Source organism: Serinus canaria, chromosome 4A (assembly GCF_022539315.1).
Source record: "Serinus canaria isolate serCan28SL12 chromosome 4A, serCan2020, whole genome shotgun sequence".
NCBI classification, from domain to species: Eukaryota; Metazoa; Chordata; class Aves; order Passeriformes; family Fringillidae; genus Serinus; species Serinus canaria.
The window spans coordinates 19111373-19134909 of NC_066318.1; the positions used below are offsets into that span (position 1 = coordinate 19111373).

Consider the following 23537-nt stretch of genomic DNA (forward strand, 5'->3'; position numbering starts at 1 on the left):
TGCGGGCAGCACCCCGGAAACGTCTCCCGGCCCCCAGTGCCCGGGGGCAGCGCTGGCAGACCTCCCACACGTAGCCGTGTGTCTCCTCTGCGGCTTCCAAAGCGCCGGTCACGGAGCCCGCTACCGATTAACTTCCGTGGCCCTGGAGTTCATCAGATTACAGCCGCGCTGGGGGAAGGGATGGCGGGGGGGGGGGGGGGGGGCAGCAGGATTAGGGCAGCACCGGCCCCGCACCGGCGACGACAGCCCGGCACTACAAACCGCCGGGAGCTGGCACGGGGCTGAGCAGTGAGAGGGAATAGGACAGTAACCACCGTAAAACCCGGGGCGAGGGGGAACGGCGGGGGCATGACGAGGCGCGCGGGATCCCTAAAGCCGCGGGCGAGGAGCCAGGAGCCGGCGAGTTCGTATCCGCTCCACCGGTAACGTACCGCCGCTCCCCAGCAGGACGGCTCTCGGCGAACCGGGGGAACGGGAAGGCCCGAGCGGGGACAGGCCACTCGGGTCTCCCCGGTAAGCGGCGGAAGGTGACGGAGCCGGCTAGCAGATACACTCGGCAACGGGGAGAGGCGATCGGGAGCGGGGGGAGCCGGCAATGGCTCCCGGGAAGGGCGGCAGTCTCCCGCCCCGCCACTTGCTGCAAACCCGCGGGAAGGGCCGCGCCGGCCGGTTCGGTGCTTCCTCCCGCCCCAGTACCTACCAGTGGGTCGCGGCATCCCCTCCCCGACTCGGTGCCACCTCCCGCCCCGATGTCGGTACCTACCGGCGGCCCGCGCGAGCCCCCCCTGCCCGCCCCGGTGCGCCCGCCCGCCCCGGTGCCGACGGTACGTACCGGCGGCCCGCGGGAGCCTCCCTGCCGCTGCCCGGGCATCTTGGAGGCGCGGGGACACGGCGGCGGCGGCGCGCGCGGGGAGGGCGGGGCGGGGCCAAAACCAGCGCGCGGCCCCGCCCCTCCCTCTTGACCCGCCCTGCCGCAGGTGAGGCCTCAGCAGCGGCGCTAGGAGCGCGCCGGGGCTTGGGCAGCTCCGCGGGGCGTGAGGTCCCTGCGTGCCACTCTGGGGACACTGCTGTACCCCTCTGGGGACACTGCGTGCTACTCCGGGAACACTGCCATACCCCTCTGGGGACACTGCGTCTCACTTTGGGGACACTGCGTGCCACTCTGGGGTCGGGGTAGTGCATATTCTGTGGACTGGGGACACTGTGTGCTCCCTTGGGGCGGGGGACAGTGCGTGTTCCCGGGGGATGAGGGGCACTCGGTTTTCCTGTGGGTTTGGAGGCAGCGTGGGTCCTTATGGGGCAGGGGGCAGTGTGTGTCCCTATGAGATGTGGGGAGCTGTGTGTTCCCATGCATGGCACTGTATGTCTGCGTGTTTATGGTGAAACTTGGTACCTTGACAGCGGGTCATTCAACACATTTATTTTTTTCAAAGTGAAAAATGAATTAAATGGGGTTTTTACCACCTGGTTCACAAAGGGGCATCCCACCCAGTGTTCTCCATACCAGCAAACCAGCTCTGGGTAAGGTTGGATTGTTACGTGCAAAGTGCACATATAAATGTATCCACAGCAATAACTTCAAAGGGAAACATGGGAGAGGGAATCCAGAACTGTAATTTATTCCTTCATAATATGGGGACATGTGGCACAGGTTATTTATATTTGAAGGCTGCCCAGAGTGTAAAATGAGCCGTCTTTTAAAAATAAACCTGAGGAAAAATACATCCAGGATCCTGGTGGATCTGAAGGTGAGACCGGGCAAGCTGCCGGCAGGTGCTGGAGGAGGCTCTGTGAGCCGGGACCAGCAGGTGCCTCCTGCGTGCCCTGAGCGCCATCATCACTGCACACACACAGACAGGCACCGTGTTGGTCCGGGCGGACGCTGAGCACTTGGCAGCTGTGCGGCTGTGGCTCTCCAGTGAGACAGAACACATGCAAGGCTGCTGAGCAGCCAAGGCTACCTCCACCACCATGGCTGGCATGGTTCTTACCTGGTTCACTGTGCAGAGGGATCACAAATTCCATCAGGGTCTTACAACAGGGGAGTTAATATGCACCATGTTGTTTGCATTAAGCCCCATCTCTAATTTTCTAGCAGTGAAAGCACAGCCCAGGCAGCTGTGGCCAAATCACAGAATCTAGAGCCTTCCTGGGACCAGCCTTTCTCTACGTACCTGTGCAGAGCAATGTGAGGTGAGTGAACAGCCTGACCAGAGCCCTATCCTCTGACCCTTGGACAGGCAGGAAATTAAAGCCGCTTTTCCAAATTCAGAGCCACCCGTAGCCCACAGCAGGTAGCCAGGGATAGGTTCAGGCTCTGAGCAGAGCTGGAGCCTGTGGCTGGGCAACAGCAGAGATATGCAGCTCCTAGACACGGCACATCAGGCTGCAGGGAACTGAGACCAGTGGCAATGAGCAGATGGCTGGAGGTCACAACAAAGTCCCACCACCAAGGGTCTCTGGGTGACAACCTGACTGCCCAGCACTCACTGCAGTGCTGTAGTGCAGATACCAGTGGCAGCTCAGCCCCGATATCTGAGAGCCTCGGCCTTCTTCCCACAGCAGCCAGGGACACAAAGCCACAAAGCCCAGATGGTGGCACTGCGCAGTGGTGGCCAGCTCCAGTGTGCCCATGTCCCTCTAGCTCCCAGCTCCAGTGCCAGCCTCACCCCAAAATGGAGCAGCTGCAGGGGTGGCACAGCAGAGATCAGTCTCAGCGTCTCCTCTGCACACTGGAAAGCAGCTCGTGGGGCTGGAGCAGCTGCTGGGATGCCCCAGTGGAGATCAGCCCCTGTGGCTCCTCTGCTCTGCAGATCTGGCTGTTGCTGGCACTCCCAGCTGTGGGGCTGTGCTGGATGTGTGCAGCTACGGCTCCAGCTGCCAAACAGACCCAATGCCAAGGCCCAGAGTGGGTTGGGACCCACCAGACCATAGCTCAGAGATGCAGTATATTTAAGTCCCTCAGACAGTTTTCCTCATGGATCACTGCAGATGCCAGCCTCCCTTGAGGCCTGATGGGTGCCGGATTAGCTGGGATCCTGCATTAATCGGCAGAGATGACCTTGGGCAAATATTTACAATTATTGTGGTGCTGTGTCTGTGCATATACTCAAAACACAGAAGGGATAGGGTTCAAATGGCACTTTAAGGAGCTGCAGGGCAGCGAGAGAGTAAAGCTCTTCACATTGATGTGCTGAGTAGTCCAGGGAGGGGAGATCATCTGCCCACAGAGTGGGCAGAGTGGCAAGTGCTCAGCAGCCCTTCTAGGACCTGTGCATTTTGAATAGGGACCATCTCAGTTTCTGCTGTGAGTGTGTTGCTTGGAGTCAGGGAATTGTGATTTTCCTGCCCAAGGCTGGTCTGCACTCACATCCACATTGAACAGACAGGAATGGAAACACTTGAGTGGTGCCATGTGCCTGGGATGTCGACTGAATAAATAACACGAGGTTATAAAGCAGGATTCCCCCTTGAAAATTTGTTCTTCCAGTGAAAAGCACAGAGGAAAAAAATCCTTTTAAGTTCTGCATCCCTTTTCCCACTCCCTCTGAAGAGCAGGCAGGCAGTGTGGAGATGAGCAGGGCTGGATGGATGAATTCCCCCAGAAGAATTTCTCCTCGATTCTTTTCTACATTTTGATAGTTTCATTCCTCCAGTTCTCACTAGCATCTCCTTTATCCCCAGTTCTTCCCCAAAGGCATTCTGCTCTCGCTCCCTCCTGCTGCGAAGGGAGCGGCAGAGCAGAGATCGAAGTGGGTACTGTGCACCACCTCATGTTGAGGCCTGGAATTTCAGAGCCTGCTACCAGCTCCACCTCTCTCCCATGGTGAGGGAGGTGGAGTACTCGTCTGGCCTGGAATTTACTCTGCTGGATAACAGCACGGAATTACACATCCTCACATAAGGGCTCAGTGGCAATATTAAGACCTTTGTTAAGGCCCCGTGGTCTGACAGATCTGCCAAAGCCCCAGCAGCCAGATGAGCTGCTCCACAGGCTCTGAGGGCTGATTTCTGAAGAGGAAAGTCTGTTTTCCCAAGTCCATCCCTTTTCTGCATTCAAACCAACCCTGGATGCTCCCCAATCCAGTCCAGCTCTTTCAGAAGGGTCACAGTATTTTTGTGTCACCATGTTTGTGAGCAATCGCCTGCTCTGCCTCCCCTCCCCAGGACCCTCAAGAGGGAAAGGAGGCAGGCTTTGGTAGGTGAAAACTATCCAGCCAAGTTTCCAGCCATCTCCTGCACATCTGTGTACTGCCAATGCCATTTGCACTCTCCCATGTTGGAGCTCAGCAGCAGATTTGCTCACAAATCCCTGTTGTGCCAAGGAAAAGGCTCCTGAGTCCCTCAGGTCAGGCATGCAGAGGGATGACACCTTGCCCGTACTTTTCCCTGGCTTCCTTGGGCTGTGAGTCCTCGCTGTCGCACATTCATGTGGGAAACACCTGCATGGTGCTTGCGGAGCTCAGGGGTCAGTGTCACACTCCTGTAATTCTGCATTCTGCACCACATCCCCTGCACAGAGCCAGCTGTGCTGGTCTGAGCTGCACCTGTACCAGCCCGTGGATGGAAAGGGGCCCCAGCCTGTCCAGCCTTGCACTCGAGCATTGCGGTGGGCAGAGGTGGCCGAGTGCCGCGACCTTCCCAGAGAAGTGGCTTTAAAAAACCTCCTGGGCATACAGGCACATCTCGCTCCCACTGAGTGATTTCAGTCACAAGCCACGCAGAAGGAAGGGATGGAGTCTTCCTGTGGGGTTCCACAGAGAGTCTTTATTGAGCTCTTACTGCAGAAGGTCCAGGCCCCAAGAACTCACTCATGGCAGGGATTTATATCGAGATGGTGAGGGATGGAGCAGAACATCAGAATGAGAGAGATGAGGGCACAGGAGCAGAACCAAGGGGAAGGGCCAATGGAATACATGGAATCAACATACAGCAACAATACATTCTGGAGGAAGATTTTTTTTCCTCACCATGACCTAGAGGTGGTTGCTTAACGGTTGTCCCTCCAGGGGAGTGGGGTAAGCTTTTTCCCAGCCGGTTTACCAGCCTCCATACCCAAGGACACGATTTTGATCCCTAAACAATCAGTTGAGTAGGAAATAAAACAAGAAGGAAGTACAGAAGTTACTCCCAAGGTCACGCACTGCAGAGCAGCACTGCACTCAGTGGGACATCACTGCAAGGAGCAGGGCAGTGCTGCTGGAATGTTCCCCATGAACTCGATTTCAGGCTGCTGGACCTGCTCAATGGAGCATCCAAGGGGAATATTGGCTCTCAAAGCCCAGAGATTTCTAATGTGTTTTTATGAGAATTTCTCCTTCCTCTGATATATTTCCAAAGCTGCATTTGAGAATGTCTCTTTGTACACAAATATCCCTGTGACAGCACAAAGGGAAAAGGAGGCTACACCACACCTGCATTCACCAGGTCTTAGCCAAGGATAGCTCAGGCTGCTGTCATGGGGCTCTGTCATCGTTTGAGCCTGGCACAATGCCAGTGCCCCCACGAGAACACCTACTTCCCTGGCACCTACTGTGAGATATGATCAGAGACAGAGCAAAGCAGGCTCCAACTTAAGGTTAAAAGGAAAAAAAAAACATTTATTAACCTACAACTACAAAGGAAGACACACAAAACACAATAGAACATAAGATGAAAACCTTCCAAATTCTTCCTCCTCCCCCCACCAAATTTCCAATTCCACTGCCAGCCTTTAGATAATCAATTCTCAGTTCCTCAAGGAGAGAGGAGTCCCTCTTGCACCACATGACTTCCATGTCCAGTGCTCTCACCACTGCACATGGATCAGAGCTGCTTCTAGGGTTTTTCATTTTAAGGATACTTTGACCAGTTCCAAAGGGAGCACAGTCCTTCTCCTTTTGGGACACTTGTCCCCCCCAAATTTCACCCCCTGGGGCCGAGGGGTCTCTTGAACAGAGATCATCTTCTTCTTCTTCTCTTCTTCGAAGCGGAGGGCACCACCACCACTCTCCTTGCCTGTCGTCTCTGTTCACTCCTCCACATCACCGCACTCTCCTGGCTCTGAGCCATCGCCTCCCCCTAGAACACAGTCTCTGCGTCACAGAAACACCCGTGGTTCTGCTGTGGCTACACAAGAAAAGTCCAGCCCAAAGCCACTCCATCATCTCCTCCCACCTAGAATTCTTCTCAACATCTCCTCAATCTCAACATCTTCTCAATCTCATCAACTTCAGGAAGACTCAGCTTTTGCAAGGTTCCCATCTTCCTCAGAGGGGTTAAAAGTCCCAGGCTCTGCCGGTTTACTTCATCAACTCCCACGCCTGGCTGCCCTGCTGGGCACCCCCCCCTTCTCCTTCACGCCGGGCCACTATCACAGGTGCTGGCTCTGTCTCTCTCTCCCTCTCTCCGGGGGGGGGGGGGGGAATGGGGGATGGCTGCCCGAAGCCCTTACAATGTTCTCCTCCACCCTTGGGCCCAGGCCTGGCCTACCTCCCTCCGGCCACATGGCTCCCCTCCCCCACCCGCCCAGCTCGGCCGGGCAGGGAGGGTTGAGGGTCTGCTCAGTCCCAAGCGGAACTCAAAGAGGAAGTTCCCCTGGGAGATCACAGCTTTTAACCCCTGTGTTCTCAGAGGCGTATCCATGCCCTCAGTGGACAAACCAGGTGCCAATATTAAATCTGAACACCGATTGGCTTGCCCACACCATCACAAAAAACTTCATTTCCTCTTAAACCATGACAGGCTCCCACAGTGACCACACCGGCTTGGGGAATGCTTCAGTTAACCCCTGTGCTGTGCAAAAGAGAAGCCACCTTTCAGCAGCCAAACCAGCCTTCCTCAACCCCAGCCAGCTCTTGGCATCACCAGAGCTGCCCTGACTCACCATGCTGCAAGGAGCATTCCCCCTTCCCAGCTTACGGCTCACACACACTCAGGGCAGCCCTTCCATGTTTACATGAACCTCCCACTTTCTTTGAGCCTCACACACTGACAGGTAACAGGTATTCCACTACTATAGTTTTTTCACTCCAACATTAGGTGATCTTAGTAATCAAACAAAGCAAATATGCACTTAATAAGACCTAAGTCAGGCTTATAACCAGAGAAAAGCAATATGCTCACTTCAGAGCACTCAAAATTTCCTCAACAGTCATCATCTGCACTCAAAGGATATCAAAGACTTTCCAAAAAGGAAAGATGTGCTCTCCCAGCTTATATATTCCCCTACCCCCCTGCATGCAGCACGCAGCAAGTGATTCCTCCTCCCTGTTAACACCTCATCAGCTGGAAGTAGAGAGAAAAAAAATGAATGCTGAGCTTGAGGGAATTTAAGGAGAGACAAATGACAGCACATCCTCCCTTGGGGTTCACAGTAGGACCTCTGGGTAGGAGCACTGCTGGGCAGGGAACTGAGAAGACAAGGACTGAGGTTTGCCAGAGCAGGATTCCTGTTTTGGCTGTGCAGGTGCCCATCCCTGTGTGTGGGGCTCATGAGGCTGTCCTGAGCCCGCTGCCCACCCTCAGTAAATAACTCATGTTCCTGAACAGCCCTGTCTTTGTTACTGAGGCAGAGGAGGGAGCAAAAGGCACATCAAGGGCATTTACTGAATCAGGATGTGAGATAGAGGCTACGTCGTTTTACACATCAGCGTGGGCTGGCTGCCCACAGTCTCTCCCCAGAGATGGCACAGGCAGAGCAGCTGCCAGGGCACAGGTGTGAGGATGGCGAGACTGCATTGGGTGAAGCCCAGATGTTTATCTGGGCAACAGGAGCAGGCAGGTCTCCTGGGAGGCAGCTAACCTTAGGAACAGCTGAAACGCAGGGAGAGAGCTGGACACAGCCCTGGGTAGGGAGTTGGCTCCTCTCCAGCCAGGAGACAGGCCAAGAGCTTTTAGGCAGCCTGGAGAGTGGATCTTGCCTCATTGTGTCCCTCTGTGGCAAGCCAGTCAGATGAGACTGGGGCAGGCCTTGCAGAATAGAACAAAATGCAAATCAGAGTGAGAGAAGCTCATCTCAAGGATAACGTGATGTGCTGCTGTTCAGTGAGAGGAGCTGGGAAAGCAACTGATGCTGAAAGCACAGCAAGTGAGGCTGCATGTGGTGACAAGGACATCGATGGATGTGGCCGAGTGGTGGGAGAAGACCCTACCCATGGATATGGTTGCACCCTTATGAGAGGTTGTCAGCCCTCAAGTCCACATGCGAGGTTCAAGTGAAGCCTCCCTGAGCTCCAGCCCTTTCTTCTCCGTACCCCTCCCCCAGCCAGCTGTGACTCCTCGGTCGGGAGAGAAATTCCCTGTGGAACAGGCGCCTGGCCTAGCAGGTCCAACAGGGTGCACTGCCTGCTGCTCTGCTCCTCCCTCTGCAGGCGTGGGGCTTGGGAGCAGAGCTGTGTGTGCCGGCTCCAAATTAAAGTGATGTTCAGGCTTGATGGCAAATTGAAGTCTGGAGGAGGAAGAAGGGGAGATGGAGGATGGAACCATGCACAGGGGTACACATACACTGACTGTCTTGCCCCCTCCATTGCTGCTGGGGCTGGTGAAGGGAAGGGACATCCCTTATGGGAGCTAAAACTATGCAGAGAAGCTGAAAAGCTGTGGCGAAGCTTCAAAATTTCAGCTACTTCCTGTAGTGGAGGCCATGGTGACACCAGTCTAGCACATGAAAACTTGCATGGGGACTGATACTGAGTGGGAAAAGCTTCTTTCACCTAACACAGGTCTGGCACAAGAGCTGAGCTGAGAATATTAACCAGCAGTTCAGAGCGGAAACACAATTCACTCAGCTCATTAGGAGAGTGACTGTTGTATTTTGTTTTTATTTTGAAGGTTATTTTTTGATTTGTCCTTTTGGGGTTTTTCTCCCCCTGATTTTAAAGGGACACAGACCTGCCTTTGTTATTCAGTTGAGCCAGGTGTCAGTTTATCTTTTTGCTACTTAGCTACTTTTCTGCCAAGTTTCAAACCCCTTACTCCCACATCCAGTTGTTAACTCCTCCTGTCCCAAGCAGTTTTCCTCCTTTGTATTCCCTGCCTTGTGTTCCACCCACAGTTCTTACACTGTATCCTCCCTTGAGACCTGCCCCCCTGACTTGGTTTAGGGCAAATTTGGGAGAGAATCCCCAGAAAAGGGCTTCTCCAAACAACAAACTCACACGGCCCCTCCCCCCAACCGGTTTGGGAAGAATTCCTCGGAGAGAAGTGGAAAGAACCTGTTTATTTGACAATCACAGCACCCCCCCGGCACACACAATGGACAATACCGGATGACACCACTCTTTCACCGCTCTGAAAAAGATGACAAATTCAGAAAGTCTCTCCTGCGGGGTGGTTGCTGTTATCAGTCCCTCCGGCGCTGGGGCAACTGCTTCAGGCCACAGGGTGCAAACTCTCGGTGTTTCCAAAATCCCAGTCCAGAGTGGGTTCGGCAGGTACACACAGGGGAAGCAGTCCAGAAAGGAATTTGGACTGTTTAGCTAAATTAACTAATGGCGGGGGAAGCAAGAGCAAGCGAAGCAGAAGCAAAGCAGAAGCAAGAGCAAAGGCAAAAAGCAGGGCAAAAAGCAAAAAAAGCAGCACTAAGTCCTGGTGCTATCTGTATGTCTCGCGGAGTGGCTGATAAGAGGCCCAAACCAAAACTTTCACTCTGCCAGTCTTAAAGGCAAAGAACATAATATCCAGCATAAATTACACACACACGAATGGGGATAACAGTCACCCTAGGACACCCCCTTTATAAGCTGCTGTTTGTCCCCAGCTCCTTGCCTGGGACCCTGAGACTCCAGGAGTGTAACATCAAATAAAGTAACCCAGTGCCATCCCAGGCCCATGATGCTGCTGTGGTCTTTTTGTTCCGTGCTGCCCCTCCCCTGGTAGCTGGAATTCTGCGGAGCCCAGAAACAGGGGGACTGTCACCCCACCCCACTGTCACCATCTAGCCAGGGACTGAGACAGGTGATTAATCAAACCATTTACTGAGGGTTGTGGTGGGATCTCCACCACAAGCTGTGAACATCCACCAGCCTGTGCTTCATTCCCACAGAAATGAGACCTAGAGCAGAGCTGATCAGTGTGCTGAGCTGCCTGGTCATCCCGGCTGCCCCCCACTCTCTGGGGATGGTCCATTCAGCTGACATGGCAAAACAAAAATATTACTCTTTTGGTTGGAGATAAAAGGTAAAAACTTCACATCTAAGGGCTCAGAAGTGTTGTTATGGAGGTGGTTTTTCTCCTTGTTTTCCAGAGAGGCTCCTGCTTGACCAAACCACTGTGCAGCTATCCGAGCATCTCAGTCTTCAGCCACCACCGAATTCCTGCAGATCAGGGCACTCACACTTATTTTTTTTATTTTTAAAGCTTCAGCAGGATTTTCATACCTCACCATCTACTTAAAGTAAGGCAAGTTTCTTGCCTTCCCAGCAACTCACAGATGCAAAGAGAATGTCAGTATAAGGTTCTAAGAAGATCTGATGCTTTTTTGATTGAAGTAGACTTCCCAACACTGCCCCTTCATGCTGGTTGCATCCCGAGGTCTGGGGAGCTGCTTTGCTGCTGCTGGAAAAGTTGGTCTCCCTCTCACACAGCTCATTATTGTAATTGCAGATCTCACAAGAAATGTGCTCCTTCACAGGCACATCCATCCTAATGGCTTCTGCTCACTGCTAAGGATAGATCATCACAAATCAGGGCTACGCGGACTTTTGGAGAGCACTTCTTCTTCAGGTGTTTCACTCTGGCAGTGAAGAAGCCCTCTGAGACATCCATCAGCCAACTGAGAGTTGTGTTTGGGGAACACATTGCTGGCTTGACAGAGTGAGGAAAAAATTGCTTTCAATTCATTTTCATAGTGAGCAGAGCATTCAGAACCATGCTGCTTGGCACCCCCTCCAGCAGGCAGCCCCAGGGAGTACCTGGGTCAGTCATCACAGGTGCTGCAGTGCACTGGGAGAGTTTTTTCAACTTTATAGCCACTCACAAAGGTTTACAGGTCTGAAAAAAAGTGTTTCCACCAGCTCAGGAGGGCAGGAGAGCTGGCTCAGTGCACAGGATGCTGCTTTCCTTGGGGGATGTTGCTATTGGAAGGGGGTGGTGCTCAGTGGGCTGGGCTGAGCTTAGCAGCTCCCCAGGCATTCTGCAGGAGAGGGGGGGTAGGGGAGCTGTTGGGAACCACAGGGTGCTGCTGTATGGGCTGCAGTGAGCAGGGGAGCTCCAGAGCTGCCCATAGCCTTTGCGGGGCATCACCACAGTATGCCATATGCTCTCAGGGCTTGCCTGTCCTGATGGGAGCAGCAGCACAACCCAGAAGAATCCTTGGGGACTGGGTATGTGCTGAGCCCAAACACAAATCATGGATGGGAGGTGATGGAGCTGAGCTGATGTGCTTTGGCCTCATCCTCAGCCTTCATCTTCATCCCCATGCACAGAGAGAGATGTGGGGCTGAGGGAGCAGAGCCCAGGGGTCACCTTAGGGGGACCTTGTCAGAACAGGGAACCCAATCCTGTGCTGAGCACAGCAGGGATGTCGCAGTGCATGTTTGCAGGATAAGGTATGGCTGAAGGTGGCCTCACCCCCTCCATGTCACCGGTGGCTTTGCCCCAGCAGGACTCCCCCAGAGGTACTGGGGGTGCACTTGTACACCCGCAGAGCAGTGCTGCACAGCCCTGCCCACTGCCTGCACCAGAATCAGCCCTGCTTGGGTTCTCACCCAGTGCTGCCATTATCTCTGGCTGGGATCAGGTGGTGCCAAGCCCTTTTTGGGTGAGAGGCAGCTCTCCTGGCTTTGCAGCACAGCAGGAGCCATGCTGGGAACCAGGCAGAATGAGAGCACTTCAGGGCAGCTCCCTGCCAGCCCATCATCACTGACCCTGGGCCATGGTGCCTGCCTTGACCCTCGAGCTTGAAGGACACCAGATGGCTGCACTTGATGGCCACCAGAGCCACCCGTGCAAGACCACCCGGGGTCAGCCCAGCTGCCACTGTCCCTGCGCAGGCTCTGCATCTCCCTGCACATGGAAGCACAGGTTGTCTGCCCTGCTCCACAGGAACTGGGGCTTTCCAGAGACCTCAAGGTGCACAGAACTCTCCCCCACAGCCAGGACATCAGTGACAGCCCCATGCTACTGCCAGGAGCGACTGTCCTTCCCACTGACTCATTCCCCCAGGCACAGATAGATTTGAGTCCTTCAAACTTAGCAAGAGTCATGGAGGGTTTTCCAAAAATCATTCATCAAAACTTCTGCAGATAATTATGAGTTTGTTGCTCATTTATTAGCACCAGGCTGTAATTACTTGGTATCCAGATGATTTGCTGCACAGATCATGTGGTACTGAGTAGGTCAGATGAGTACAAGGCTCAGATTAGGATTTTTAAGTGTGTTTTCCCAGGAAAGTCTGCAATGCATTTTTGAATGCTGTGTTGTCAACAGCACATCTGTGGGAAGGCGGAGGCAGACATGGGACTTTGGGATAGCTGTGGATAAGCCTTTATGGATAATTTTGCTCTGTTTTGTCCAGCTATAGCAATGTGGGTGCATGGACGTTTCTTTGTGTTTTCCAGGCGTGTGACACATGCATTCCTGTGACAGTTTGCCTGTCCCCAGCCAGTACCTTTTCAAGGCATTTTGCTGTTCAGTGGCCAGATGCAGTGCATAAGTGGCCATGCGACAGCACTTGGCCAAAGCCCTGCCCCTGTGACCCTGTGGTGACCCTGTCTTCAGCCATGGTTCTGCTCCCCATTTTTCAGACCAGGCCTGCTGCCAAAGCTCCCAGCCCTGGGGCTGTGGTTGTGCCATTGGGGTGTGCAGGCGGTGCTCCCTGTTTTTAGAGGAGAAGGATGCCATGGTTCTGGAACTACCCAGGAACACAGGGAGCAGATCCTTTTGGCAACAGCTGTCTTCCTGGCTGTTTGGGCACTCTGGCTGCCATAAAGAGCCTGTCTTGTTGCTTACCCCCGCCCACAGCAGAGGCAGAGCAGGAGCTGCCTCTCCAGCTCAGTGGGTTACAGAGACCCCAGGAGCGGTCAGGGCTTTCAGGAGCTCTCACATGGCAGGGGAAGCTCAGCTGGTGCTGCTGCTTTGTGTTAGGGCTGGTACCAATGGAGGCAGAGCCCAGGCTGCCCTGGGCAGGACATTCCCTGTGAGAGCTATACAAGATCCCCCCTTATTGTGGGGATGGGCAATGCCATCTGCTCAGGGTGCCTGGAGTCCCTCTGTGTGGCTTTGGTGGGGCTGGCTGGGCTTGGCAGTACAATCTGTCCCAGCACTGGAGCAGGAGAGGGGCTTCCTCACATGCAGTGAATCACCTGCAGAACGCAGGGAGTTCTGGGCTGCCTTTGAAGCACTGGTTCATCTCTTTTTTCAGCACCCTGTGGGGGAGTTGGACAAACCACATGCCCCAGACTGTCGCCCTGATTTTCTAATATTTCCTAAGCCTTCTGGTGTTTATTCTTTTGTGGAGAACTTTCTCACACACTTTCTGTAGATAACACGTTGTTTTGCATTCCTTTATGGAGGAGGAGAAACTTGATGGACTGTTAGTTTGTCCAGTGGTCTTGGAGAGGTGGCATTGTCACCCTCCAATCCACTGTCACTTTTGGGAAACTATAAATATTGGAGTCAGAAATAAACTTTCTCTTTTTGCTCTTCTCTTCAGAGCAAGGTGTGCGTCTGTTTCTTTCGTGTCTGGTAGCAACACCAGACCAAAGGTGCTTTGAGGGTAACCAAGGTGGGATCACTGCCTAGCTTTGTGTGGGTCAAGTAAGGATAAGCTCTAGCACCTTCCAGCCCCGAAACTGGCATCAGCCTGCTGCCCACAGGAGTTTTGCTTCTGGAAACCGCCCTCATGGCTGGCCACAGCCACCCTAGCACCTCCGATCCCCAGCACAATCTGGCCCCTCTGTGGTGAGTCCCGTTCCTCCCCTCCCTTCCCAGCTCTGTGTGTGGGGCATGTGGGGCTCAGAAGGTCTCCAGCAACCCTGCAGCATGAACAACAGTGGGTACTCTTTGCCTCTGGCTGAGCAGGTGTCAGTGTGGCCTCCTGAAGGGCACATTAGCCTCTGGGAATGATGCCAAGCAGGAAGAGTGAGCCACACATCCCAGTGTAGGAGTTAACTTCAGTGTCTGTGGCTCCATCAAGGCTCATCCTTTGCTCTCCACAGCATCCTCCTCCTTCTGCTGCTCTCCTCTGGGCAGAGGATGCTCCATAGCCTGTTCCAGAGGCAGCACGTTACCACATGTGCTGTTTCATCCTCTGTGTGCAGCTACCCGGCCAGGAGCTGTGGTCCCATTTGAATGACTTGCCTTCAGCAGTTAAAATAATATGGCCAAAATCCTCAACTCCTCAAAAGGCTGGAGGGCAGCTGTGAGATTCCCTGAGGAGCCTCAGCATGGGCAGGAACAGGGAGTTATGCCACAAGACCAGCTGTGGGGAACAGGAACCCGTGTGTTCAATGGCTCGGAGGAATCAGCTCAGTCACTTGGAAAAGGGGACCAGGAGAATGGACCACATCCCACAGCTGCTGGATGGGGTCCCCAAGTGCAGCTCCTGTGCCTGTGGATAACAAGGAATGTCACCACTCCTCACTCCTTGGTCATACCGTACTAGTTGCATGTGTGGAGTGGTCCCTGCTGTGGGACACCTCTCAGAAAAACAGTGAGGATGATGCCAAGATCTCTTTGGAATTATTTTTTAGAGCCACCAGAAATACATGGGAAGATGATATCCTTCCCCATGGCAGCTACCTGGGAGACACATCGAGTTCTATACTGGTGGCAGACAGGGATGCTGCCTCCCCACAGAGTCAAGAGCCCTGCTCTTGTCCTATGCAGTCCAGATATGTACAGCAGGGCCAGGGTTGTTCCAGTCCCACCTCTGTGAGTTTTACTGCAACTTAGAAATGAACAAAACCAGACCAACACCAAAGGTGCTGGAACACTCACCAAACAGGAGGCTTTAGGGACCTCTGGGGTGAAGTACGAGGCATTAATCACCAGTGGCTCTTCCCATGCTAGTTCTGTGCAGACTTTGGTCCTGGCAGACTGTGGGCATCTCCTGCCAGTACCACCAGCCACCTCATACGAGGTCCTGGCTTCATGAGAGGATGAGGCAGACCCACCGGGGCCAAGAAACTTCAAGTATTTCTTTTTTGGATGCATCTTCCATTTGTTATTGATATACCCATTTCCCAGTGGGTGCTGCCTTGGAGACAGAAACATTCTGATGCTGTTCCAGGCATTTTTCACAGGGTTGGTGTATTTTGTTTCAGGTTTCCATCAGGATTTCTGATTTTAGATAAGAACTAACAAGCTGCTTGTCTGGGCCTGGCTGGCAGTGCCCAAGATGAGCAACCACAGGCTTTTACACCTTACTTGCAGTGCTAAAACACACTGTCCCAGAGCAGGGTGCTGGGAGCAATGTGACCTCCCTCCCTGCGGCTGGACACAAGGTCAATGACACCACACAGGTGATTAAGTGATGGGCCACTTGCTTGCTAATGAACTTGCTTGTGGTGCAGTGAGTTCTCTGGGACACACACCCCTGCTCAGTGTGCCAGATGTTGCTCTGCTGGTGCTCACAGGTCTGTTCTGTATTCATATCCTATGGGTGCAGCATGGGACTGTAGGGTCTCTCCCATGCCCACAGTATAAAAAGGCTCTAAGCTGATCTCTGCAAGTGTTCCGATACCTTGTGATCAAAATGCTTTGATCAACACACCCCTCCAAGGAAGTGCAGAAGGGGCATAAAATGAGCCCTCTGGCAATTTGTAGAGCCATTGGTGCACATCACACATCCCCACATCCCATGGCAAGGGGAAGGCAGGAGCAGAACATGGTTGATGCCTTTGTGTCAGCTCAGGTGTGCTGGGATGGCAAAGACCCACCTGTCCCTCCTGGCCCCGATGGCCACTGCTGGCTGCACTACATGGAGCCCAGGTCTCAGCTGGACTGGCTCCATCACTAACCACAGGCATGCAAGTCAGAGTTAACACCATTAAAAAGAGAAAAACCTTCACCTGTCCCAGGGCACACCTAGGGAAAAGATGGGTCAGAGATAAGGGTCTGCATGACCCCCGAGCCCGGCTCCAGCTGGGTCCTAGCAATGTCCTGCTATGTCTGTCAGTTCCCGAGTGCCAAAATACAGAAGTGTCTGGGCTAACAATTCAGGCAGAGACAGGAAGCTGTTAAGAAGTGAAGCAGGAGGATTTCAAGCTCAACTGGGCACCTCGGGGAATCTTCCATTAGCAGCTTTAAAAGAGATGTGTTGATAGTTCTTTCCCTGTCTCTTTATTTTTCTCTCCTTTCTTTGGAAAGAACTGAAACATTCTGGGATTAAAATCCCTGCAAAGATCCCTTTCCACTCTGCAGCTTTAAAGCTGATCTGTCTGTACAAAGTCCTCACTCCATCACACACAGAGCCTAGCCTAAATTTTTGTAGAATCATATTTATGGCTTCTAATTAGGGGAAGAGCCATTGCAAAGAAGAGAAAGCAGACTCGGGTAAGGAGAAGTAGGTGTCCTGGAGATGTGCACACCAGGTGAATATACCAGACATGGATGGCCAGCATGAAACTCTCAGAAATCCTTTGTGCCGTGGGCAGCCCATCCCTTCCAGACCTGGAACACAAACCTTCGGGAATTATCACCACTGTTCCAGTGCTGCAAACTACAGGATTTGGGCTTTGAGGAGTTTGAGGCAGTTTTTGGTCTGCAGCTCCAGTGCACAGTCTGCATTCCCAGCACTAATCCGGGTCTGTCAGGTATCTGGCATAGGAGATGCCAAGTGCTTTCTGTGTTTCCTGCCCAAAATGGACTTCAAGAGGAAAAAAAGATTCAATGCTGAGGGCAGGTGGAACAGCAGTGTTGGCACAGCCCCAGCACAAAGCCATGGCAGTGCTTCAGCTGGATTCAGCCTATGCTGATGCCTCTGTATCCCAGTGCATCCCTAGATCTGAGCTGTGTATCTGTGGACAGCAAGTAGGTTGGTTTTTTTATAAATGTGAAATTCTAGCTCTTGCTGCAGTGCTTTGTCAGGAACTGTGTTATTTCATGTATCTGGGTCAAGCTTATTCCTTCTTCAGTAGCATATTTGAGGGAGCTGAAAGTGCTGCCCTTCCCCAACATCCAGCTGTGCTTCATTGCCATCTCCTTCCAGGGTGATTCACTGGGACAAAACTCTCCGTGGAGCAGTTCTTTACCAAATAAGTACTCACAATGGGAATTGCTCCCAGCACACCTAAGCTCAAACCTTGAGCCAAAGGCGGAATCAATTCAGCAGGGACTGAGCACATCCATGAATCCCCTGGCATGCTGGGCTCCACTGGACTGCTCTCTCCCAACAGGAAGATGCTACTGAGGAACCAAGAGGTCTTAATACACCTCCAAGGTCTTTGCCAACTTGTACTTCATGCTCAAAGCAAGGAGAGATCAAGGCTCCCATTTGGGGCACTGTGAGGTGGGGGATGCCCAGCATGGAGCCCTGCTGGGCTCAACCTGTGTGTGGGAGCAGTGGGAGGTTGGGATTCAATAACCACCCCTCATCAACATGCTGCTCCTTTGACAGCTCATGCAGCTTGTTCTGGGGGAGCTAAAAATAGGGCAGTGAGCAGCTTTTGATAGCACCAAAAAATTAAACAATAATGCTGGGTTTTGTTTTCATTGAAAAACATTTTTGAATGTCCTCGTGTCTGTGTCAAAAATGATAGACAGTTAATGAGCTTCAACAGAAAAGTTTGACCCTCAAGGAAGATGAGGGGCAGGTGGGGCAGGCTCAAGCTCTCTGTGGGGCAGCTGGGGCTGGCAGCTTAAGCCCTCATGACTGTCTTGGCCTGGCCAATTGGAATTCATGCCCATGAGCTGCTCACCCCAGTGTTCTGTGTAACACTCAACTGCTGGGAATCCCTTAGCAAAACCTCTGCAAACAATGTAAAAACAGTGCCAGGACCTCACACAATGTGGAGATGGGTGCTCAGGAAGGAGCCAGAGGTGAGTGCCGTGGTGCTGACCAAGACTGCCCAACATCCATCTGGCAGAGGCTGGGATTCAAAGCCATGCTACTGACATGTGGCTCAGGAATGGCGATGGTCATGCTGCACATTTTATTCTGTTTTCTTAAAAATTCCTCACTCTATGCATGCTGAGGCTGTAGCTGGCAGCTTTGATTGGACTCCCCATGCAGCTGGCAAAAAGCCCCTCCCAGGTCTCACAGAATCACAGAATGCTTTTTGCCAAAAGGGACCTCAAATTCCATCCAGTTCCACCCCTGCCATGGGCAGGGATACCTTCCACTATCCCAGGGTGTTCCAAGCCCTGTAAAGCCTGGCCTTGGACATTTCCAGGGATGGGGTAGCCACAGCTACTCTGACAGGTAGATGTACCTCATGTCCCCAACTTACTTGCTAATCTCCTTCTGTGAAACATTTGTTAAAGCAGGTTTTCCTACTTTAGAGTTAATTTCCCACTTCAGAAAGCCACACCAGCTTACCATTTGGGGTGATGGCACACATGAATCACCTCAATCATTCGTCACACTTTTGGTCACACATCCCTGGTGTGAGAAATCCCCAAGGAAAGCTTTTCAGGCAGGATGGAATCCTGCTGCTCTTCCCCTCACTGCACTGGAGTTGTGGTCAGAGGTCGTAGCACAGGGACCGTGCCAGACACTGATCTGAGCCCCCAGGATGGGACCAGGGCCACCATCAGAGCCAGCGCTGCACAGAGCTCCCTCTGCAGGGCTGAGGCAGCACAATGCACTCTGAATAATTGAGAATCATGAAGGAATTTCTGCAAATCAAAGCACTTTTTTTTCTGATAACCTGCAGACAGAATTTCTGCCTGAATTCATCAAACAAATCACTGGTCCTGATGTGCTTTCTCATCTCTGATACTCTTTCTGAATGTGTTCAATACTGATTCAGAACACTTCCCTCTCTCAAACAGGGATGCAAAGATGCCACAGGTGCCTCCTGCTTGGAAGGAGCCTTTAAAGGGCATGCTCACTGCCCATCTCAGAGCTCACTGTGCCAAGACTGACATATTCCTCTGCTCCTCTGGATCCCAGCCCCATTCGGCAGCTTGTTCTCACAGTAGTGATGCTCTTTCACAAGGCTCCAACTCACCTGTGTTGTGATAAGGCACGAAATGATGACACAGACACTGTTGCTCTCGAGGAAAAAAAAGAGGACCTTTATTTTCTGACTCCAACATTTATAGTTTCCAACGGGGACAGTGGATTGGAGGGTGACAGTGCCACCTCTCCAATGCCACTGGACAGACCAAGGGTCCATCAATTCTCTCCACCTCCATGAAAGAATGCAAAACATAGGTTATTTACAAAATTGTGTGTGAGAAAGTTTGTTGAAAGAATATAAACATCAGAAGGCTTTACAAAGTTTTACAAAATCAGGGCGACACACCTGGATCCTCAACTTGGTCTGACAGTGATCCTTCTTTCCAGTCCTCAGCATTCCCACTGCTTCCATCCTATGCACCTAAGTCAGTTTAATTTAGAAGACAACTCTGGAACTGTATCCCAGCGCCAGGATGAGCTGCTGTGTTCCCCAATGCCAATGAGCCCTCCAGAACACTGTGTGACACTGGTTATTGACATTACAGAGTTGGTCAATGCATCTGCCACACAAGAGTGCAGATTTAAAAGTTGAAAAGCCTCAGGGACTTAGGGAAAGAGTGAAAAAAAAAAGAACATTCATACAAAATAATTGTCTGACTTTCACATCACCCCCCTGGCCCCACAAGCCCTGGGCAGTTCTGTTCTGGACCATGAACTAATAGCTCAACCTTTTCCAGCTAAAGCTGAAACAGTCTGGAGCTGGAGAATTGTCAGAAGCATGTCTGAAGCAATGTGTGCCCAGCTCCTCATCTCCTCCACTGCTGTTGGTTATGAAACATCTTCAGTCACCTGCTCTGCCCTGCCAGGTGCTGCTCCCAGACATGTGTGTGGGGCTGTGCAGGCAGTGCCTGCCTAGGGGCTCCACGCTGGCACACAGCAGATTGTCCCCATGTTGCCCTGACACCTGCCCACAGCCACAGTGACCTGGGACATGCCACCATTTGACTCAGTTCTAAGGCACAAATCAAGCCGGGGCCTCACTGACTCACGTATGGCCAGTAAGGTTTGTAGCTTTGGGAACCAGGCAAAACCAGGCTCCAAAAATCTCTGCAAGGCAGGTGATCTCCAAAACCCCCATTATCCACATGCCTCTGGGCACAGAGAGTCATGGAATGGTTTGGGTTGGAAGGGACCGTAAAGCTCATCTTTTTCCACCCTTGCCATGGACAGGGACATCTTCCACTATCCCAGGTTGCTCCAAGCCCTGTCCAGCCTGGCCTTGGACAGTTCTAGGGATCCAGGGTCAGCCACAGCTGCTCTGGGCAACCTGTGCCAGGGCCTGCCCACCCTCCCAGGGAACAATTTCTTCCATATCCAACCTAAATTTTCCCTCTTTCCATTTTGATGCAGCACTCCCTTCCTCAGAGACGACAGAGGGACTGACTGTGCCAGTCTCGGGGGGAACCTCCTGCACCTGAGCATCCTGCTGTGTGTGTACCAGGGGACTGGACACAGTGAGCCACAGGGAATGGCAGGGAGCCTTCCAAAAGCATCACAGATTGTTGCTAGCCTAGGTTCCCCCAGTTATCCCAGTAGACAAGTAAAAACAAAAGCTGACAAGACTTCAAGGACTGTATCCCATGACAGCAGCAGCTCAGCTGGGCACAGCTGCCTGAGCTCAGCCAAGCATGCTCTGAGTCATTCCAGAGATCACCCTGTGATCATCTCAGAACCCTGGGAAAAAAATCCTTGTGAGGTCTGGCTGCTGAGCCAACATCCCCAGACAGCGTGCACAAACACACACTTTGGCAATCCTGTTTGCTGAACCTTGCCTTCACACCTTGGCCCGTGCTGGCAGGGCTGGGTTGGGTCCATCTGTGCTGCAGCTCTGCCCCACAGCACATAACCTAAAGGGATCAGAGAAAAGCAGTTTCCAGAAGCAGCTCTCAGAAGCAGGATTTTGACAGCAGACAAGGGGTGAGGGCAGTGTCCCCTGCCCAGCTCCCACAGGATGCTCCTCTCTGACATTCCTGAGGAGTCCCTCATGGTTTCAGACGCAACCCCCACAGCATTAACCTCTGGGGTTTTTTCACAGCTCATGCACCCCTCAGTGAAACGGGCAAAGGAGATAAAAACAGAAAGAGAAGTTTCCAGTTTTTAATTTTTTTCCCCAAAATTTTGCCCATTCATTCTGGGCGTAGGGCCAGAAAGCAATAAAAATCTGTTCTGTTTAGAAACAGCTTAGAAACATATAAATAACAGCAGTTTGGGGTGACAAGAGCTGCAAATACAGCGAGTTGCAAGTTCTTGAGTTTATTAATATCTGAAGGGCATAACGAGAGCTTTATAATGTCTAATTGAATTAAACACTCCAATTTCGGGATGTAAAACTTGCCATCTTGAGCCATAATTATATACCTTCCTGGCACTGTTGTTGTTTCTCTGCAAGTGAAAAAAATATGAGGAAGTGGTGTTTTAATTAATGTAATAGATGAATTTGTGCCCATTGCTCAATGATTTGTAGGTCTGGAGAGGGCAACTGTGACTGGGGCTGCTTGGGTAGGGTGTGCAGGAAGAGAAGGGGTTTCCTGGCACCCCTGTTTCCTATCTCCTTTGGCCAGCAGGAAAACGGCCTTCAGGACTCAGGCCTGACTAGCTATGGTCACCTCTCTTGTACTAATTGAAGCAAGATCTAAGTTTTAGCTAGGCCAGGGACAAAGGTCTGCATTAGTGGGTTGTGAATGTTTCCAGCCCTTGGAAGCCTTCACTGGAGTGCACAGAGGGAGGGCAGTCCCAGGAGAGGGGAAAACACATGAATATTAGTGAGGAGGACAGGGGAGCTAATGCCACCAGGGCTGAGGGACTCAGCCATCTGTTCCCAAAGAAAGCTGCCACCACCATAACCAGGCACAGCTGGGCTGGCATGTGGCACTGGGAACCAGAGCAATATCTCATGGCAGTGAGGAATAGGAAGAGCTGTGAATCTGCTGGGCAGTCTGTGTGGAAGGCCAAATCTCTGCCAGTGCCAATAATATCAGAAGACAGCAGACCCATTGCAAAAAAAACCTTCTCTCCTCCACCCAGGTTTTTAATTTCAATCCAGGTTCTTTGGAAATAAACACACATCAAAGGCAAAAACCAGGAGTGCTGGCTGTGGCTCTGGTGCTAGCCCATGCTGGGTTTGTTTCCCTCCACACTGGTCCGTGGCACAGTGAGATGGAGGATGTGGAGTTGCTGTGTCAGACTGGCCATCCCACACATCTGCACTGTGGTCCAGGGCAGGGCAGGGAACCTTGGGAACCATGCACAAAGAGCCCACTGGAAATGCTGCCACTGTCTTCCACTGTGTTTAGAGGAACACTCAGTATCAGAGAACTGGGGTTAGAATTCGAAAACCAGTCCTCTTTACTGGTGCTGCTGTGATCCTGGCAGTGATCCCTCTCCATCAGGATACAGGAGAGCTGGCTCCTTGTTTCCCAAGGTACAGCAGCTGCTTTGCAGCATAATGCCAGTCCTCAGGGTTAAAACCAAAAAGATTTCAGTTTAATTCCAGTGTCTGGTTTCTGATTATGTTTCTGCTGACTCCTTTTAGATCACCATCCTGGTAACACCTCCCTTTCCAAGGCAGATCCATTCTTCACACCTATAACACCCTCACTGAATTCTCTGAGAAAATACTAACATTGGGAACATGTCAGGAATTCTACAGTGCCATTGGCCCCAGCCTGGCTACACTGTCAGAGCAGGAGCAGAATGAGGATGATTGTCAGCTCTCGGTCAGGGCTGCTGTAGTCACCTTGTGTCTGGGAGACAAACCCAGCCACCCCATTCCCAGCTGAGCAGACATTTTGTTCAGGTAACAAATAGCTTGTTTTCTTCTGGCTGCCTGAGGTCTCCGGTGGTGCCATGCAGAAACCCAGCTCAGGGCAGGATGGGCTCTAGGAAAGAAGGGTCAGTATTTGTCACTTTGCCTCAAACCTTCCCCAGCCCTGACTGAATCTGTGGAGCTGCAAAAGAAGATAGAAAATTAAACTACCTATGAATTACATCAGCCATAAAACAGAATAAAATATCAATTAGAGTCACTTACATGATGAGTGGGTAACTGGTGACTGGCATCAACCACAAACAATCAGGGGAAGGATGCTGCTGGTAACAGATGGTGGGCACTTATATTTCCCCCTGTTTTCAGGCTGGATGTCTAAAAACTCAGTCAGCAATACCCCGGGGTACAAATAATAACCCAGGGTACAAATCCCATGATATAAATCATAGAATAATAGAATCACAGACTGGTTTGGTTTGGGAGGGACCTTAAAGTTTATCCAGTTCCACCTCCCTGTGATGGGTAGGGACACTGTCTTCTAGACCAGGTTGTTCCAAGTCCTGCCCAGCCTGGCCTTGGAGACTTCCAGTCATGGGGCAGCCACAGCTTCAAATACCCCAGGGTACAAACCCCAGGCTGCCAAAACTTGCTGTCTGTGCCCCAAGG

The 23537-nt window shown here is 52.2% G+C and overlaps 1 protein-coding gene and 1 long non-coding RNA gene across 3 annotated transcripts in view; both read right to left on the reverse strand.

Moving 5' to 3' along the window:
- MID2 (midline 2) overlaps nucleotides 1-911 on the reverse strand; it is a 59527-nt gene extending 58616 nt beyond the window's left edge. Inside the window, exon 1 of one of the 2 annotated variants that reach the window (XM_009090249.4) lies at nucleotides 833-911. The gene's annotated coding sequence lies outside the window, so the exon portion shown is untranslated. Of the gene's footprint in view, nucleotides 1-763; nucleotides 787-832 lie in introns of those variants that run through there. The other variant, XM_050974393.1, reaches the window with a different exon arrangement.
- A 3836-nt stretch (nucleotides 912-4747) lies between these two features.
- On the reverse strand, nucleotides 4748-6717 carry LOC127059608 (uncharacterized). The gene is made up of 2 exons (XR_007777599.1): nucleotides 6472-6717; nucleotides 4748-6060 (listed from the first exon to the last, which is right to left on the reverse strand). It is a non-coding gene; the product is annotated as an uncharacterized LOC127059608 (long non-coding RNA).
- Between the last annotated feature and the right edge of the window lie 16820 nt (nucleotides 6718-23537).